The sequence below is a fragment of the Aquarana catesbeiana genome, unplaced genomic scaffold (genome assembly GCF_042186555.1).
Source record: "Aquarana catesbeiana isolate 2022-GZ unplaced genomic scaffold, ASM4218655v1 unanchor228, whole genome shotgun sequence".
Taxonomy (NCBI): Eukaryota; Metazoa; Chordata; class Amphibia; order Anura; family Ranidae; genus Aquarana; species Aquarana catesbeiana.
In genome coordinates this window covers 1,007,474-1,028,519 of record NW_027362655.1, presented here as the reverse complement: position 1 = coordinate 1,028,519, position 21,046 = coordinate 1,007,474, and the positions used below count along the sequence as shown (strand labels likewise).

The window sequence follows — 21,046 nt, the reverse complement described above, 5'->3', positions numbered from 1 at the left end:
TACTCAGTCAATAAAAGGTAATGACTAAATTGTTATTTTAATACTTCTATCAATGGCCAACACGGTACCACACTTCATCCATGTCTTTTGTGATCTCTGATCTCCTTATGAACTGTTTCTTACATGATGAAGATCGGCCATGGAGTATATCTGAGGTGTATATCAGGGTGTGCTTCTTCCCCACGAGAGCTGTGATGTCCAGCAATATTCATATAGAAGACATTTCCCGCACTCAAGGCACTAATACACCTCGGGGGTTGTGTGGGATCCCTGATGTACAGAAAGATAGAACTTCAGTGTGGAACAATTCCCTCACTCAGGACACGAAAGTGGCTTCTGCCCGTGTGAGATCTCTGATGTCTGGAAAGATCGGACTTCATTGAAAAACATTTCCCGCACTCAGGACAGTAATATGGCTTCTCCCCTGTGTGTAATCTCTAAAGTTTTTAAAGACTGGACTTAAATGAAAAACAATTCCCTCACTCAAGACAGGAAAGTGACTTCTTCTTTGTGTGACATCTCTGATGTGTGGTAAGACTGGACTTCACTGTAAAACATTTCCCACACTCAGAACAAGAATACGGCTTCTCTCCCGTGTGCAATCTCTGATGATTGGAAAGATGGGGCTTCTGAGAAAAACATTTCCCGCACACAGAACAGGAATACGGCTTTTCTCCCGTGTGAGATCTGTGATGGTTGGAAAGATGGCACTTCTGTGAAAAACATTTCCCGCACACAGAACAGGTATACGGCTTTTCTCCCGTGTGAGATCTCTGATGTGTAACAAGGATTGATTTTTGTACAAAACATTTTCCACACTCTGAACAGGAAAGTGGCTTCAGCCCTGTGTGCAGTCGCTGATGTGTGTAAAGACTGGACTTCTCTGAAAAAGATTTCCTGCACTCAGGACAGGAATACGGCTTCTCCCCCGTGTGAGATCTCTGATGTTTGCAAAGACTGGACTTCTGTGAAAAAGATTTCCCGCACTCAGGACAGGGATACGGCTTCTCCCCCGTGTGAGATCTCTGATGTTTGCAAAGATTGGACTTCTGTGAAAAACATTTCCAGCACTCAGGACAGGAATATGGCTTCTCACCTGTGTGAGATCTTTTATGCAGAATAAGATCGGATTTAAAATGGAAACATTTCCCGCACTCAGTACAGGAAAACCTTTTATCTGTTGGAAGGACAGCACTGTTCCTCACAGTCTGAGGTTCCTCAGGATAAGAGGAATACGATGGTCCATCTACACTGTGTGGTGCCAGATGGACATTTGAGGTAGTCGAGTTTTCTCCAGGACTATACTGTGTGATGTCCTCATCTTCTACTTTACAGTCTGGAGACAAAGTGAGACAATCCTCTGAGGTTTTCCTCATCTCCCGTCCATCTACTAAAATAGAAATAAAAAGATTATTACTAGACATGAGCAGATTGGTTCCCCTAAACCAGGACTCCGCCCACATCAGGCAGCTTTGTCTCTGAGGATTTTACAATTCAGGGTTAGGCAACCTTAAAGAGATGGAGATCTACCTGAACAACATGGGAGAAGTCAAAGATTACCGGGCACAGTGTTGCCTCCTCACACCTGATTTAAACATCTAATTGCCGCACTACTGTGTAGCAATCGTGTGCATTGCACGGCAATCGTGTGTTTAAATCAGGTGGTGAGGAGGCAACATATCACCCTCTCAGCACCTGTCAAACACACTCAGATCACTTTTCAGGAGAGCAGCAGTGTCTGCTTCACTTCTGAATGAACCCTTACTGTCATGAGCCTCCTATAAGGCTGCTTTTACACTGATGTGCTGTGGTTTACCTGTACCGGGGGTGCAGCGAAGTGCATCTGCAACTTTCCTGGGTTATCTGAGCTTTGCCATAGACTGCTATTACATCCTGCAGGTGTGGTGCACTTTATGAAAGGGCACCAAAACTCCTGCATTCAGAAAGTGCACCAAACCCGCAGGATTTAATAGAAGTCTATGGCTAAGCACAGCAGACCTTCAGGAAAGCTGGAAGAGAAATATTACAGCGCACACATGCAAAAAGATTCACCTCCAGCAAGGCTAATTTAAAAACACCTAAACATTCTCAAAAAGACATTTTCAAAAATATGGGGATTTGGTCACACCATATTGCTACATGGTGCTAAGCCCACTTACTGCGACAAAGTACCCCATGATTAGTGCACCCGTGGTGGGGGTAAACAGCAGTGCATCAGTGTGAAAGCAGCTCACAGTATTATGCCCAGTGTATTTCTTCACACTGACCTGATCAGTTGGTATCACTCCACATGGGACTGGAGCCAGCACTACAGAAGAGGCATTGGTGTATGCGGATCTTGCTCCCTACTACAGATCCAACTTTACAAATGGCCCCTTTGTATTGCACTGGGTTTGATGCTCCTGGATGGCGGGTCAGCAAGCCCAGTCCGCGATCTACCAGTCACCTGTCCGCATTCTACTGGTAGATCATGATCTACTAGTTGCTGACCTCATTACAATTCCACCCTCAAGGTAACTAGTAAATGGGTCCTCTGATCTCCTGCCAGTTCATTTCTTTATTCATGGACCTTAGTCAGAGAGTGAGGAAACGAGAACTGTCTTTTATAGGAGTGACAGTGATGAGGGGATTATAGGACGAGTGTCCCCACCTCCTCTGTCACTCATTGCCATCTTCCCAACACAAGAAGTCCTGCACTTCCTTATTTAGTCCATGATTTAGTCATGAATAACAGCGGGGCTGAGCCCCACCAGAGGTCAGAGAGTGAGGATGGAAGAGAACAACCAAGATGAAGACTGGACTGATCCTGAAGACCACCATCACCGTATATAGTGCAGGGGTCAGGACTATGTAACATACAACATATAATACATAATGCAAGAGTTAAGATTATAAAATGTACAATACAAAATATATAGTGCAGGGGTCAGCACTATGTAATGTACAGCATAGTGTATATAGTGCAGAGGTCAGGAGTATATAATGTACAACATAGAGTATATAGTGCAGGAGTCAGGAGTATATAATGTACATCATAGAGTATATAGTGCAGGGGTCAGGGGTATGTAATATACAACATAGAGTATATATTACAATGGTCAGCACTATGTTACATACATCATAGAGGGGTAGATTTATTAAACTGGTACACACAGAATCTGGTGCAGCTGTGCATGGTAGCCAATCAGCATGCTGGGTCGGTGACGTCACAAGAGTGACGGTGCCATCAGGTGATGTCACCGGGTGGCTCCACCCCTTACCTTTTTAAGAACTGTCAGACAGCAGAGCAGTCAGACGGCAGTTAGCCTTCGTTGCGAGCAGAGTGATTTTTTTTCCGGGTTTGACGGTGTGGCAAGCATCGTGATTGACGATGGATCTACATCGGGGGATATTGTCTCTTGTTTTTATTACAATACACTGTTTTTTTGGGGGTGAATGGGTAGGGGTACTATGTACCCCATACTCTTTCACATGGGGGGGCCGGGTCTGAGGCTACTTTTTTAAAGGGGACTTGCAGATTCTGATAAGCCCCCCGCCCGCAGAGCCCCACAACCACAGCCCAGGTTTGTGGGGAAGAGGCCCTTGCCCCCATCAACATGTGGACAAGGTGCTTTGGGATGGGCACAGAGTCCCCTCTGCCAAAAAGCACTCTCCCAAATTGAGGGCATTTGGCCTGGAATGGTTCAGGAGGGGGGAGCACTCGCTCTTCCCCTCCCGCCTTTCCTGTGTGCTCGGATAAGGATCTGGTATTGATTTGGGCGGACCCCACGCCGTTTTTATGTTTTATTATTATTATTATTATTTTAAATTGGGGTTTCCCTTAAAATCCCTACCAGACCGAAAGGGCCTGCTAGGGATTACGGGGGACCCCCACAACATTTTTCATTTTATTTTGCCTGCTAATTGGGTATTTTTTTTTTCATTTAGCTGTCAGTGGGGAAGCCCTCTGATGACTCATACATTGTTAAGGATGCGGTGGCCAGCTTCCCAACCCCACTAATTAACAACCTATTCAATGCGCGTTTGGCGGGCGAACATCCTGCCGAGCGCACAGGAAATTTCGGGTGTTCAGCAATCACCCAAACGGATTATGTTTGGGCCGAAATCTATGCTCAGACTGAACAGCTCACCCATCCCTAAATGTAAGGGTCAGGACTCTTAACTGTTTACCAACCAGCCGCTGTCATTATACTGTGGTAGGTCGGCACGTTCCCATGCTTTACGTCAGTCCTTTAACCACTTCAATACCAGGCACTTAGACACCTTCCCGCCCTGCCAATTTTCAGCTTTCCGCGCTGTTGCAATTTGAATGACAATTGCGCGGTCATGCTACACTGTACCCAAACAAATTTTTTATCATTTTGTTCCCACAAATAAAGCTTTATTTTGGTGGTATTTGACCACCTCTGCGGTTTTTATTTTTTGCGCAACGAATAAAAAAAAAAAAAATAAAAAATAATAAGATAAGATAAAAAAAATTTTGAAAAAAAAAAAGTTTTTCTTTGTTTCTGTTAAATTTCTTTGTAAATAAGTATGTTTTCTTCTTCAATGATGGGCACTGATATGGCTGCACTGACGGGCACCGATGAGGTGGCACCAATGAGGTGGCACCGATGAGGTGGCACTGATAACCACCGCATGGCCGTCATCTGCTATGGGTCGGGCGGGAAGTGGTTAAGCGGGGATAGCAGGCGCACGCCCGCTGCACTGCTGGGGAGCCGATGCGCGTGGCCATTGGTTGCGATGACCGCCGGCCATGCACAATCGCGGGAACGAGAGCCAGAACAGGGACGGATGTGTGTGTGTGAAGACACACAAATCCCTGTTCTGTGAGGAGGAGAGGAGAGACAGATTGTGTGTTCCTTCTAGCTAGGAACAACGATCTGTCTACTCCTCTAGTCCTTCCTATCCCCCTACAGTTAGAACACACACTGAGGGAACACAGTTAACCCCTTGATCGCCCCCTAGTGTTAACCCCTTTCCCTACCAGTGACATTTACACAGTAATCATTGCATTTTTATAGCACTGATCGCTGTATAAATGTCAGTGGTCACAAATACGTGTCAAAAGTGTCTGATCTGTCCGCCGCAACATCAAAGTCCCGATAAAAATCGTAGATCACTGCCATTACTAGTAAAAAAAAATTATAATAATAAAAATGCCATAAATCTTTCCCAATGTTTGTAGACACTATAACTTTTGTGCAAACCAATCAATATACGCTTATTGTGATTTTTATTACCAAAAATATATATAAGAATATATTGACCAAAACTGATAAAGAAATTTGATTTTTAAAAACATTTTTTGGGGATATTTATTATAGCAAAAAGTAAAACATATTGCTTTGTTTTTGAAATTGTCGCTCTTTTTTTGGTTTATAGCACAAAAAATAAAAACTGCAGGTGATCAAATACCACCAAAAGAAAGCTCCATTTGTAGGAAAAAAGGACGTAAATTTTGTTTGGGTATAACGTCGCACAACTGTGCAATTGTCAGTCAAAGCGACACAGTGCTGTATCGCAAAAAATGGCCCGGTCAGGAAGGGGGTACATTTTTTCAGGGCTGAAGTGGTTAATATTGTTATTCAATAGTCAGTGAAAGGTTAACTGTTTACATAACAGACAAGAGGTCCCACACCACTGCCTCCCATCTCCTGAGACTGCACTCAGTGACTTGGGTCTGAGACTATACAGACATATCCCTCCACCCGGTACAGCCAGCAAATAACAGAGCAAGTAATCCTGGGAGAATTGTTCTGAGATTTTACTAGACCCGACATGAGGAAGAAAACCCAAAGCACATGCTCCAGGTACCTAGGTTGAGTAATGCCTATGAAGAACATCAACATTTTGCTGCCAGCTGAACTCCAGAATCTACATAAATCCATTCTAGATACATAAATTGTGTCTGCAGCACAGAGAAGGAAGATTATCTGAGAGAAATACAGGAATACAAACCAGGGAACACAGCTCAGGAAAGTGACCAGGGGATTACAGGCTGATATCACCCAGTCCTTACCATACTCTGGACCAATCAGTGATCAGTATGGGTGGAGGAATGTATTTAGTGTTAATGACCCACCTGTGCAGATCTCTGTAGGATTGTCCTCTATAAATTTTACCGTTATTCCATCCTCCTCCATAGACTGCTGATCATCTCTCACATACGTCTCTTCTTCTGCTTTAACCTCAAATTCTATATCTATCATATTTTCATTCTAAACCAAGAAATTGATTGAAAATAACAACTGTAAGACCATAAGTTTTTCTCTTGTAACATCACATTAAAAACAAAAAAAAAATCAACACACCACCTCGATGAGTCCATGTTCTAGTTGCCACCAACCTTGTAATGTTGAGGAATGGTGTGATCCTCCTGTATGGAACTAGGGCAATACAGAGGACGGGAACATCTCACTGGTGGGTTTCTGTAGCTGGATGTCTCCACCATGCTGTCCTGGTACAGATCTTTGTGTTCTTTTAGAAACTCTGACTTCATCACTCTATCCTCATCATCCTCCACTTTTATCTCTTCTTTAACTTCAACTTTAGACTCTCTCAGGTTTCCACTCTGAATATAATAAAAATGACATCAATTGTAACAATGCAGATAATGTACAGATCCTAATGATACTATCAGTGATTGTTCCTCAACTACCTGATGATGATGAGGGATGGTGTGATCTTCCTGTGTGGAATCCCGGGAATACAGAGGACGGGGACATCTCTCTGGTGGGTTCCCATTACTGGATCCATCTGTAGGAAACACACACACTGACTGAATACATTGTTTCTGTGTTTATCAGATGATGGGGGATCTAGGTGGACCCTCTGTACTGCTCTCTCCTTTACAATAAAGTCTCCTCTTACCCGGTGATGTGAGGGGCGGCTGATTCTTCATCATGACGTCCTTGTAGAGATCCTTGTGTCCTTCTAAATACTCCCACTCCTCCATGGAGAAATAGACAGTGACATCCTGACACCTTATAGGAACCTGACACACACAATGATACAGTCACCATCCAGACACATCCCTTGTCTGTTACTGGATAATGTCCCAGAATTCCCAGCACCGCTCACCTCTCCTGTCAGCAGCTCCATCATCTTCTTGGTGACTTCTAGAATCTTCTGCATGTTGTGTCTCTCAGGTTTTAGGGAGTCACATGGAGGCACTGTGATGGCCATATGATCACCTGACTTCAGAAGAGGAAATCTCTGTATTGAGGAACCAATAGGAATATCATGTTAGAATCCCAGAATCCTCCTCACCTCTCCGGTCAGGTCTGTGTTTTATTAATAGAGATAAGAGTGATGTCATGTGACCTCCCAGAATCCTCCCCACCTCTCCAGTTAGGTCTGTGTTTTATTAATAGAGATAAGAGTGATGTCATGTGACCTCCCAGAATCCTCCTCACCTCTCCGGTCAGCAGGTAGATGATCTCCAGGGTGAGGTTTAGTATCTTCTCAGTCATGTGACTCCGGTCCTCCTCCATCCTCATTGGTGCCGTCATTTGATCTATACAGGTCTCCTTGTAGACGGATAACTTAAAATGAAAGTAAGAATTATTTGGATGGTATTGGTCACACAATAATAGGATGGGGATGTGAGGAGGGTAATAGGAGGGTTGATGTACATTTAAGTACTACTGCTCTCATTGGAACACATTTAGTCTGGACTGTTTAGTGTTTGTTACATTTTTGAGGTCCCGGGACCCTCTTGGCGTGCCGAATCAGAAATTCCCTTTTCTCTGTTGGGTTTGCTTTGTTTCTGAACTGGATTTGATTCGTTTTAGATCTACAGACAAAGAATGATAAATACAATCCTTCCTTTGACTTGTTTACTCTGAGGGCAGTGCTGTGAGGACAATGTAGGTTCACCATGATGTCCAGGAAGGGGAACTTGCTGATTTTTGTCTGGAGTTCCCGGCTAATCAGAATAATTGCCAGAACTCTGGCTGCAAAGCTCCAATCTCTGACAGCCTGCTGACTGACAGGAGTGATGTCACTGTCATTCTTTGCAGTAAGAGAAGGGATTGGATTGGACAGCAGGAGTATGCTGCTAGTGGAGTAGAGAGTTATGGGGGAGGAGTCTGTTCTCTTTCCTCCAATGGCAGCCCAATGTGTGAAGGGGGAGGACAGCAGGGGTAGGTATATTATAAGATGAAACAATCAGCGCCACAAGTAAAAAATATTGTGATGTTTAAATAAGATAACCTAATAATAAACGTGCACAGCTGCTAAACATTCCAAGTGGTACACCACACTAATTTCAAAATGGATAGTAAATAAATAAATGTAGCGCTGTGTGTAAAATTATAAATGTAAAGTGCAAATCTCTAAGTCTTTATTTATTTTAGAGATTTGCACTTTACATTTATAATTTTACACACAGCGCTACATTTATTTATTTACTATCCATTTTGAAATTAGTGAGGGGTAGGTATATGTTCTCTTGATCTATTTTGTGTCCTGCAACATATTTCTTGACCAGTGAGATGGTGAGGTGAAGGTTTCCTTCACTTGCTGGCAGGAGTTCTTTAACCGCTTGCCGCCCGCCCACCGTCATATGACAGCTGGGTGGCACGGCTCTCGTTCTGGGCAGGCATTATATGACATCCGTCCATTTAAACAGGGCAAGCGCGCGATCGTGTGCACGCAGGCCTGTACTGTTGGTGGCAGCATGTCACTGAGACACCGCTCATGACTGACGGGGGTGAACAGCAATTGGGCATGGCTGTTTACCACGTGATGGTACCTCCCCACGGCACATGAGTGCAGTCGTGAGCGCGCTGCACGTGCACGTCGGTGACAGCGTGTTCCCGGGAACACTACGCGTCGCTGATGCTGGTAAATAGCCATTAGCCGGCAGCTGTTTACCATGTGATCGGCTGTGGTCCTTTCACAGCCGATCACTAAATGTAAACACAGAGCGGTAACTACCTGTTACCAGCTCTTCCCTCCTCACACACCATTTCCAGAGAAGAGCCAGAAGCAGTGAGTTATAGATCTGTGTTCTGTAGTGTCTGCACCAACACCACACTTGTCCCATCGCCCCCCCCCCCCCCCCATTGTCATCTGTCACCCAACAGTCACCACAGTCACCCCATAAAGTGCACCTGTCACATAAGGGACTGCCATCAGTGACCGTCAGCGGTGCACCTGTCACCCATCAGTGACCGTGCCCTGTCACCCATCAGTGACCGTCAGCGGTACACCTGTCATCCATCAGTGACCATGGCCTGTCACCCATCACCCATCAGTGACCGTGGCCTGTCACCCATCTGTGACCATCACCCATCACCGTCCGTGGCCTGCCACCCATCAGTGACCATCGCCTGTCACCCATCAGTGACCATCGCCCGTCACACCGTTATCACCTATCAGTGAACATCACCTGCCACCCATCGCACAGCCCATCAGTGACCGTCACCTGCTACCTGTCACACAGCCATCGGCGTCATGCCCAAAAGATTATATACCAGGGAGGAGGCGTTCCAGATACTCTCCATGAGTGATGAGAGCAGCAGGGAGTTCTCATCAAATTCCAATTCTGATTCAAGATCAAATTCGGCATTTGAACCAATTGAGAGTAGTGAATCAGCAACTGATTTGGAGGAAGAATGGGTCCCTCCTAAAAGGGCTTGGCACTCTGGAAACCAGCATTATATTCCCAGGCCCAGTACCAGCGCTGCTGCCAGCAATAGGCCCCAAGAACAAATTCCCAGGCCTAGTACCAGCGCTGCCGTCAGTGATAGGCCCCAGGAACAAATGCCCAGTACTGCCGCCGGCGATAGGCCCCGAGAACAAATGCCCAGGCCCAGTACCAGTACTGCCACATCACGCCTGAGTACCAGCACAGGGAATTCAAATCCCCCAACTACTGGAGTGTCAGGTCCCCCAAGAGCCAGGGCCTCTACATACATGCCAGATGGTCTTGCCAACCCAACATGGCTGCCTTCCGACTCAGGATCACCAATTATTCCCCCTTTCACAGCACAGCCACGTGTGCAGGCCAACACCCAAAAATTCACAGAGATCGATTGTTTATATCTGTTTTTGCCCGATACTTTGCTGCAATTCATTGTGGACCAGACCAATTTATATGCCCAGCAGTATATTGCCAATAACCCCAATCATCATATGCCTGTCTGTTTGAGTGGAAAGATCTGAATTTGGAGGAGTTCAAATTGTTTATGGGCCTCACCATAAACATGGGGCTTACAAAAAAAAATGAAGGACATGCCTATTGGTCCACCAAATCCATCCACCACATGCCCATTTATTCTGCCGTAATGTCCAGGTCCCGATACGAGATGATTATGAGATTCCTTCATTTTAGCGACAACACCCAGTGCCCTCCCCACAATCATCCAAATTACGATAAGTTATATAAAATTCACCCACTGATAAGTTTCTTTTCACAACGATTTGCAGAACTCTATGTCCCCGATCAGAATATATGTGTAGATGAGTCCCTGGTACCCTTTTCAGGCCGGCTAGGAATAAAGCAATACATTCCTAGCAAAAGCACCAGATACAGAGTCAAATTTTATAAGCTCTGTGAGAGAGCCACAGGATATCTGTATGCGTTCCGCATATATGAAGAAAGGGATTCCCAGCTGAGTGCCCGGCCTACGTAGTCTACACCAAATCCACAGAAAGCCCCGCCCCCTTCCTAAAATTCATAGAAGAAGTTGTCATGTCCCTCATCTATCAACAAAGACCTCCCCCAGAAGACCTTCGCTCTGATGCTGTTAGCCGACTTCATGAGCGCCACTTCCCATACAACATCCCACCATCTGAAGCAGGCCGAAGATGGCAAAAAAAAATGCTGCGATTGCAGCAAAAGAGGATTTCGAAGAGATACCAGCTACTATTGTCCCCAGTGTCCCTCCCAACCTGGCCTTTGCATTGGTGAATGCTTCCAACTTTATCATACATCCCTAAAATATTAGCCCATATTTTTACCAATTCCCCATTTTCATCATCTGTGCTGACCATTTTCCATGCTTCTCCAAATAACCATGCCATTGCCTTCCATGTGAACTGACCCTGGCCTGTTTATTGACTATGCCTCTGCCCACCGTTTGGACTGCTTCCACGTGAACTGACCCTGGCATGTTTTATCAACTACGCTTCTGCCCACAGCTTGGACTGCTTCCATGTAAACTGACCCTGGCCTGTTTTACCAACTATGCCTCTGCCTACCGCTTGGACTGCTTCCACGTGAACTGACCCTGGCCTGTTTTTTGACTATGCCTCTGCCTACCGTTTGGACTGCTTGCACATGAACTGACCCTGGCCTGCTTTATGGACTATGCTTTTGCCTACCGCTTGGACTGATCTGTTGCCCTGCTACTGTAGTACACAGGTGTTTCACATATGTGAGGGGCTCCAGAATTGTTTTTCCGGATGGAGAAAACAATTTTTTAGTTTTCTCCGGGTTTCATACTTTCCAGATTAGGGTCTGGAGTCCAGAGAGGCTTCATAGAGATTTGGGTGGGCGAAGCCTCTACTTCTGTGCCCCTGTGCACAGGTCTTACCTGATTGCGGCCCTCAGCATGCTGCTGACTTACTGCCATCATGCTTCTGCCTGCCGCATGAATGGACCACACCTCTGCCTGCTACCTGGACTATGCAAATAATTAGCTGTAGCAAGAGGCAATATGTTTATGAAGGTCTGGAGAGCGGTACAATAATAAGTGTCTGCAGGTAACAGTGTACCAGGACCAATATTATGGCTGTGCTAGCTGTCTCTGCCTGGACAAGTTCTATGGACTGTGCTGTGCTGACAATATCCTTGTGCGGACTATAGACAATATTCCTGCCTGCTGCCTGGACCAGTGCTCTCATCTGTGGACACTACTATAAGCACAGGTAATGCTTTTTTTTTTTTTTTTTTACACTTTCTGCAAAACAATTTATTTTGGATTGTAATTCTTGGTATGTACATGCTATATGTTAGAAATATGAAGGGCCTTCAAAAATGATAGGTTGCCAGGAAATTATATGTGTAATTTATGCTGCTAGAACGCCTAATGGTGCTACTTGGATGTTGGGCCTCTGTATATGGTCAGGCTGTGTAAAAGTCTCACACATGTGGTATCCCCAAACTCAGGAGATGTAGCAGAATGTATTTTGGGGTGTCATTTTTGCTATGTGTTGGAAATATCTTATAAATGGACAACTTTGAGTAAAAAAAAGCGTTTTCATTTTTTTTCCACATTTTCCAAAAACTTCTGGAAAAAAATGACTCATTACGCCTCACAGATTATACTTTGGGGTATTTGCTTTTCAAAATGTGGTCATTTTGTGGGCAATTCTATTGTCCTGGTGCTCCAGGGTCCTCACAAGTGTAATAGGTGGTTGAGAAATGAGATATGTAATTTATGCTCGTAGAATGCCTGAAGGTGCTACTTCAATGTTGGGCCTTTGTATGTGGCCAGGCTGTGTAAAAGTCTCACACATGTGGTATTGCCATACTTGGGAAGAGTAGCAGAATGTATTTTGGGGTGTCATTTGTTGTATGCATATGCTCTGTGAGAGAAATAACCTGTTTATTACAACTTAAAAGAACTCACCATGCTACTTGCTTAATACCTTGGAATGTCTATTTTCTAAAAAGGGGTCATTTGGGGGGTATGTGTACGTTCCTGACTTGTTAGTGTCTCAAGAAATGAGATAGGCTGCCAGTACATCAGGTGTGATCAGATGTGATCAATTTTCAGTGATTGGCACCATAGTTTGTAGACTCTATAACTTTCACAAAGACCAAATAATATACACTAATTTGGGTTATTTTTACTAAAGATATGTAGCCGTATAAATTTTGGCCAAAATGTATGAAGAAAAACTACTAATTTTTAAAATGTTATGACAGAAACAAAGAAAAAGGCATTTTTTTTTCCACGAAATTTATGGTCTTTTTTTATTTATAGCACATAAATTAAAAAAACCATTAGTGATTAAATACCACCAAAAGAAAGCTCTATTTGTGTGAAAAAAGGACGCAAATTTCATATGGGTACAGTGTTGTATGACAGAGTAATTGTCATTCAAATTGTGAGACCGCTGAAAGCTGAAAATTGGTCTGAGCAGGAAGAGGGTGTAAGTGCCCTGTATTGAAGTAGTTAATGAGGTCAGAAAAATAAGTGCAAGTGGGGTGGGAGGAGCATCAGAGACCAAGAGCCCCTATGAGCCCTAAAGCCCCCCTTACCTCAGAGCCATGCAGCCTAACTACCCCTTCAGAGCCCCAACAACCCTTTAGCCCCACTAACCTCTCAAAGTTCTTCAGTCCTATTACTTCCTAAAAGGCTCCCCAAGTCCTTCTGCTTCACTTCCTCCTCAGGGGTCCAAAGAGTCCTTCAAATACAGTAAACCCTCAGAGGCTCACTTTAGTCACACTACCTCCTCAGAGACCCTTCAGCTCCTCTACTTCCCTCAGAACCTTTAGTATTTTTCTCCCTCTGACATAAATGATGGAACATATTCTTCATGGCAGGCTGGGGAATGTTTTCTTCCTCCTGACCACCAATGTAAGAGGCTCTATGCTCCATACTCCTGACCCCTGCACTCCATCACTGTGCTGGCTGCATATTGTAATGATTGCCCATTTGCTGCCTGTGTACTGTAATAATTACCCTTTGTGGTCCATGCATGATCAGGATGGTCATTGTCTTGTCTATTTATTGTCAGTGCTGTTTGTTTAGAATTTATCTCCAAAATGAAGAGAATGTTCCGGCCCCATAAATGGGGAAATGTTCTGACCATGAAGGGGTTCATCTACAAATAATAAATGTTCCGGCAGCGCTTGCACTATGGACAAAATATCTGAATCCACAACACGATAGTTCCAACAAAACGTTCTGATGACAAAGTGTCAGACAACTCCTGGGGTAACCTGGCAGCACTTACTCAGAAAATCCCAGCTGTAGATGACTAGGTGTGCTGGGCTCTGTAGTCCCACAGTTTGTGGTGCCTGGGAAGCAATAGATGCCTCTATAGCAGTAAATGGGGAATGCCAGTGTAAAGGAGGTTTGTAAGTTCTGTATATAATTGTATTCTATTTTGTGTGTATTGCACACGACACTAATAATGTTTTCAGTACATATTTGCATTCTTTCGAGTCCTGATTAGAATTAGCCTGCCTATGTTACGCCCCTTGTTACCATACAAGTACAACTGTAATATTAATGTGATACCTACATAATCATGTGTATAAAAACCTTTAATTGCGTCATAATAAAGCAGAACAGTTATGTGGAAAGATGCTGAGCGTATCTTTGGTGTCTGTTCCCTACTGCAGTAGTTATTATTAATTTGGAACCACTAATCAATATGAGGATAGGAGTTGCCTATCTATAATTTTCCATGTCACCAGCATTAGAAGCAGAGCAGCTAATTCCCCGCCAGGGTCCTGACTGCAGATACTCCTGTGGATGGCGGGCCGGACACCACTTAGATGTAAACAGAGCGGACGCCTTTCCTAACCTGGTGACAACCGACGTGTTTGGACTGGAAAACGCCAATCTTTGTCCAGGAGGGCGATTGCCAGGTGAAGAGGTCCTAAAAAAAACCCACTCCTACACACCCCCCCCCCGATTCCTTAACCATTTATAGCCCAGAGTAACTTAATATAACTTCTATATCATCACATATCACTAAATTCATACAAAACTTTATTTATAATCATCAATATGTGGTAACACAATATAAAAATGCTATAAAAAATGCATAAAGAAGATGAATCAAAAGCAAACAGCTCAATATCGATATTTAGTCCAGCCCGAACAATTATATTGAGCTGAAAATGTTATTTGAATTTCCATCTGGACGTCTATTTTATAAGATTGCCCCTCCCCCCAATCCAGGTTCACATCTCATCCCCCCAAAATCCAGTCCCTTTCAGATTCCTATTGTGAGACTCATCATAGTGTCTCTGGAGGGGCGCTGATCATTTCCGTGTAAAATCTTACAGAAATCTTCCCTAATCCCAACCTTTAATTATCATTTCATTCCCCCCACATACAATGTCTGGAACCGACATTTACTGACATCAATAACTCCCCTCGTGGTACAGACCATAAATTCCCTCATTGTAATATACGGGGTTATTCTACATTTCTACACTATATATGTGTGTATCATCATCTGCTGGAGATAAAAGACATCACAGTGACTATGGAGGAAGAGGACGGACATGACGGGGGGTTACTGGGTGTAAATAGAAAATAAGATCTTATTACCTCCTCTGCTGCCACTTCCAGCAATGTCTTCTCTCTACTTCCTCCCGACTCACCTCTCACCCAGAACTTCCTGTCTGTACCTGACATCACTTCCTGTCTGTCTCCCATTGGATACCTCCAGTTTGAGTAGAAGTGAGATCACCATCTTGTGGAGTTCAGAGGAACTGCAGCCCAGAGAAATGTCTCGTAGTGTGATTACAGCCTTGCCATTGCTTCCAGATGATGAAGGAAAGTCCTGGGATTTAGTCCTCTGTCCCATCATGTCCTCATCTCACAGGTTCCAGGACTCAGAGTGCAGAGTGTCAGTGAGGGGATGACGTCTGGAACACTCTCTGGGTCCCATCACCAGGCACTGCAATTATAGCAGACTGCGGGGAGCAGTGATCTCCTTTCTGACAGTGATAGTAGAACTTCGACATCAGCAGAGAGGCAACGGGAGTGTGTGATCAGGTAAGTACCACCACTGACCACCAATGCTGGGCTGGGGTTACACTTTATTCTCACTGACACCAACAGTGGAGATTATGTTATCTCATTGAAACCAATAATGCGACTTGTTTTATCTCACTGACACCAACAATGGGGCTGATTTTATCTCACTGACAAGTGATCCCCACACACTTCTGTGGTTCCCCTAAGTGATCCTACAATCTAGAATCCTGGTGTAATGACTTCTTCCACTGCCCCACCCCACCCCTGCACACACAACGTAGGACAGATTGGCTGAAATGTGTGATGTGAGTGGTGTGCCGGGCAGTGATACACACACACATACAGATCCCTGTCTGCCAGATACAATCACTTCCACACACTGACAATAATCTGCATTAGGGAGGAGCTCTGTGTCTGAACAGAAGATTGGATGAGCACTGACTCCTCCCAAATTCTTCTGAACATCCAACAGACGAATGTGACAATGCAGATGAATGTGACAACTTCTGGCTGTCACTGGTTTCTAGGGAAGCAACAGCTGCCTGCAACAGCTGCATCCTTAGCAACCGCCAACTTCACCCCGCCCATTCCCTTACATGGCCACATAGGCAAATGGGTGGGGCATAGATCATGACATCATCAGAATATGACCATATCTGGGCAGTGATGTCACCACTATCCCCGCCCCTTCCTTTATATAGCTGATGACAGCTCAGGACGCGATCAGTCAGCGAGTGTTACTGTCGGAGATCGCTCCTATGTGGTGGGTCATTGGGGGGTATTGGGGGGAGTCAGTGGAGGGTTGGCATCGTGATTGACGATGGATTTACAATGAGAGACTTATTTGGGGGATTTTATTTTAACAAAAGACATTGAGAGTCTTTATTGCTTTATTTCTTTTTTTGTGAATGAGTAGGTGCACTATGTACCCCAAATTAATGTGGGGGAGGAGCAGTATATGTAGGACCCCTAATATTATAGAGGGGTTCAAATTTCTGATAAGCCCCCCTGTTCACAGACCCCCACATCCACCAAGCCAGAGTTGTGAGGATGGGGCCACGGTGCTTTTCCATGGGAAGAGTCCCCCCTGACAAGCTCCCCCATGTTGACGGCACATGGCCTGGTATGGTTCAGAAGGGGTGGAGCCACATGCTCGCCCCTCCCCCCTTCCTGCTCAGCCAGGCTGCATGTTTGGATTAAGGGTCTGGTATGGATTTTCTGGGGTGGGGCACACACTTTTTTTGTGTGAGACCACCCCTTTAATATCCATTATAGACTCAGAGGGTCTTGTATGTATTGGGGGGGGGGGGGGGGGCTCTCTATACATTTTCTTCATTCTTTCTGTAGGATGACCTACAGAAAAAGTGACATTTACAAAGAAAAATGAATCCATTTAAATTGCCAGAAAATGATATTTAATTGCAGGCTTCTTCTTTTTTTTTATTTTAAACAGTACACAGACCCCTCCAAAGGTCCCCCCAATACATAGAGGAACCTCGGGGGGGTCTGTGTGCTATTTTGGCAATTTTAAGTGGATAAGTATAAGTAAATTCTGGCCATAATGTAGCAAAGTGATTTCCTATGATGGTCAGCTCCATCTAGTGACCATAATGGGGTATTCGTCGTGACATACCTCCATTAGTAAAAAATATCACAATACTGCATTATGGCCACTAGATGGAGCCAAGGAAATCAGTGTATGAAATAAAATACATCCAATATTCATCACAGCTGGGCGAATTCCATTCATAATCCTTCAACTAATTGAAAAAAACAAAAAAACCTGTAATGCCGCGTACACACGGTCGGACTTTTCAGCTACAAAAGTCCGACAGCCCGTCCGACAAACTTTCGACAGACTTTCGACGGACTTTTGGCGGACTTTCAACAGAGTTTCTAACGACCGGACTTGCCTATCCACGATCACACCAAAGTTAGACGGATTCGTACGTGATGACGTACACCAGACTAAAATAAGGAAGTGGATCGCCAGTAGCCAATAGCTGCCCTAGCGTGGGTTTTTTGTCCGTCGGACTAGCATACAGACGAGCGGATTTCTGGGTCTGGCGGAGTTACGACGTAAAGATTTGAAGCATGTTCCAAATCTAAAGTCCGTCAGATTTGCGGCTGGAAAAGTCCGCTGAAGGTCCGGAGAAGCCCACACACGATCGGATTGTCCGCCGGACTTGGTCTGTCGGCGTCCGTCGGACTTTTGTAGCCGAAAAGTCCGACCGTGTGTACGCGGCATAAGTGTTTGTGAAAGCTTACACCACAAAATGTACTCAGCCAATGAAAGGTAATGACTCCATTTTTATTTGTCTACTGCTATCAATGGCCAACACAGTACAACACTTCATCCATGTCTTTGGTGATCTCTGATCTCTTTATGAACTCAGGGATGTACAATTCCTATTGCCTGACACCCGGGACATGCAGCTCTGAGGGCCGGACAGGTAGGTTTTTTTAACATTTAGCCCTGCTGTGGGCGAGCAAGGAGCAGATTTACTTGTTGGATGGAAGCATTTGGGTGGCTGAGAGAATGTTTCCACACCCCCCCGCTAAAGTGCCCCCCCCGACACACATCCGCTATGTATCCTGAGCTCCTCTTGCCCATCTGGGACCCGAGACCAGCATAGCGGGTGATGATGGGTAGAGGGGAGGGAGGAGAGAGGACACACATCCGCTCTCCTCCTTTCTTGTTCCTGACCCGGAAGAGACATGTATGATGTCACTTTCGGGTCCCTGGTGACAGTTTCCTCAACATCAAGGCCAGGAAAGAATATAATACAGTGTGATCTGCATTACGTTACATTCAGTGGAGCACAGGGGAGACATTGGGGGTCTTTTAAACCCTGGATGTCTCATTAAAGAGAACCTGTCACCAACAAATCATCACATAGGGGACTTTTTGTCCTCTGTCAGTGTTCCTCAACCTTTTTTCAGTCAAGGCACCCTCCAAAATTATGGACAGTCTTGAGGCACCCTCCAAAATTATGGACAGTCTTGAGGCACCCCAATCTAAAATGTAAAAACTATTCTAATAGTTCTACATAATGCAACAACATCCACACATGCAGGACTCCCAATGTTATAAGTGATTTATTCTTCCAAAGCAAATACACTTTTGCAAACTGTAACTGACTAGTATTCCAATGTTTCTCTTCTCCCTCAGTTTTTCTCTATCACTTAGCTAATGAGACCCCAAAGCTGATGGAGAGAGGCGGGGGAGGGTCACACAAGGATGATATTCAGGCAACTGACATCCTCCTTAACAATGATGTCATTGGTCGTTAGGAGGTTGGAAGCTAGAAGGTTGTAATGGTGTACAATGAAAACTTGTGGCTTTGAAAAAAAAGGCTTCATCCACCCTCTACAATTTTGGGGCAATTTTTAGACATTTTGCCAAGGTGTCCCTGAAGAAACCTCAAGGCACCCTGTTTTTTTTTTTTTTTTAAGTTGTACAAAATCAAATTTAAACCCAGGCACATAACCCCCCAAAAAAATCTGAGGCCCCGCCCCCACATATTCGCATGTACATACAAAAAATCACACATTGGCACATTGGAGCGCCTACACCTGAAAACGTTGATTGCGGTACACATGTTACATATCGCCATGCACTGCGGAATGAGAGCGAGAATTCTATCACCAGACCTCCTCTGTAACACTAAACTGATGACCTATAGGGGGCTTTTAAAGCATCGCCTACAGAAAATATAGGGTACTGAAGTTTGGCACTATTTCACAGGTGCACGCAAATTTAAGGTTTGACGTGTTGGGTATCAATTTACTTGGTGCGACTTCATCTTTTATTTTACTAAAAAATTGGGTAATTTATTGTTTTTGTGCCCCCTAAAATTAACTTTAGTGTGTTTCTTACTGAAATTTAGCGTTTCCTAGACTGCAGTGTCCACCAGAGGAGCACGTGACCTTGCCAGAAACCTCAGCACCGTTCCGTTAAGCTGGGACACCAACAGGTCTACCTCGTGAATGCCCCATCAGAGACATATCTGATGAAACATGTCCTGGTGAAGGGACCAACTCGTGGACCAACACTAGCCGACTGAGGCAACTGCCTGCCCTTTTTGCCATTTTCCCACTCCTAGAATGCATACGGCGGAGAGACCCAGAACAAGGCACTCTGCCCACCGGAGGATGCTGGCTACTGTCAGGGCTGTCAACACACTCTTCGTTCCGCCCTGGTATCGTCCGACTGGATCTGTACCCAGAGCCCCCAAAGTCGACCTCCATGATCCATACATAGTCTGATCGCTCGAAGTCCCAGGATATTGATTGGCAGTCCGGATTCCTCCAGCATCCAACGACCCTAAGCAGAACCCAGGACACCTCCCCACCTAGACAGACTGGCATTGGTGGTGACCACTGTCCAATACAAGGGGAGAAAGGATGTGCCCTGCCGAAATCCCGGAGAGCGAAGCCACCAGACCAGGGGCCCCCGGTTTTCTGGCTCAGCCGAATCTGATAGCCCAGAGACCTCGGGCACTTTACGCCAGGATTTCACTTGAAAGGAGCTTGTATGGAACTGCGCAAATGGAACCACCTCGAAAGTAGATACCATCAGACCCAACACCCACCTGCAGGACCGCAGGGAGGCCCACCTGCAAGACAACAGTAGTTGAAACTCAGCATGCAAGTTCTGGAGTTTGTCCAGAGGAAGAAACACTCTGGCCAGAGATGAAACCAGAGTCAGGCCCAGATAATCCAATTTTCTGGAAGGAGCCGGAGCAGACTTCAGGTAGTATAGAAGCCAACTGAAAACTTAGGTCTGTATAGCGAGCTACGTCGCCCCTCACAGAAGAAGATCATCCAAGCAGCCCAGGACCACAATCCCCCGCTTACGTAACCGCACCAGAACTGGGGCCAACAACTTTGTGAGTATGCGAGGGGTGGAGGCGAGACCAAAAGTCAACACCGCGAGCTGAAAATGCTCTTTTCCCACAGTAAAATGGAGGAAGTGTTGGGCACATATTGGAGTGCATAAATAAGCATCCGTGATGTCGATATAAGCTCGAAAGTTCCCATGATGAAGGGACGCCACCACCGTGCGGATGGACTCCATTCTGTAACCACTGGAACCAGGACAAGCACACCCTGAAACAACAGGGCTTGCACAGCCCCAAGGAGAACTGCCAGCAGTCCGGTGACAGACACCAATTGGAAGGAAGAACCCCTTATCGGGGTTCAAGGCCGCAACACTAGGGCATAGGTGAGGGTGCACCTTCATGCTGAAGGGGCCTTGTCCGTAGGTCTAGGGAGTCCCACTCTCGGCTCACCAGACCAGGTCCATTGCGTGCTGAAAAGAAGGACCGCATCCACCACGAGGCCCTTTACCCCATTTCAGACTG

At 45.2% G+C, this 21,046-nt stretch overlaps 1 protein-coding gene and 1 pseudogene across 1 annotated transcript in view; one reads left to right on the top strand and one right to left on the bottom strand.

Moving 5' to 3' along the window:
* The window catches only part of LOC141121724 (uncharacterized), a 197,573-nt gene that overhangs the window by 133,545 nt on the left and 42,982 nt on the right, over positions 1–21,046 (top strand).
* On the bottom strand, positions 19–15,341 carry LOC141121655 (uncharacterized; annotated as a pseudogene).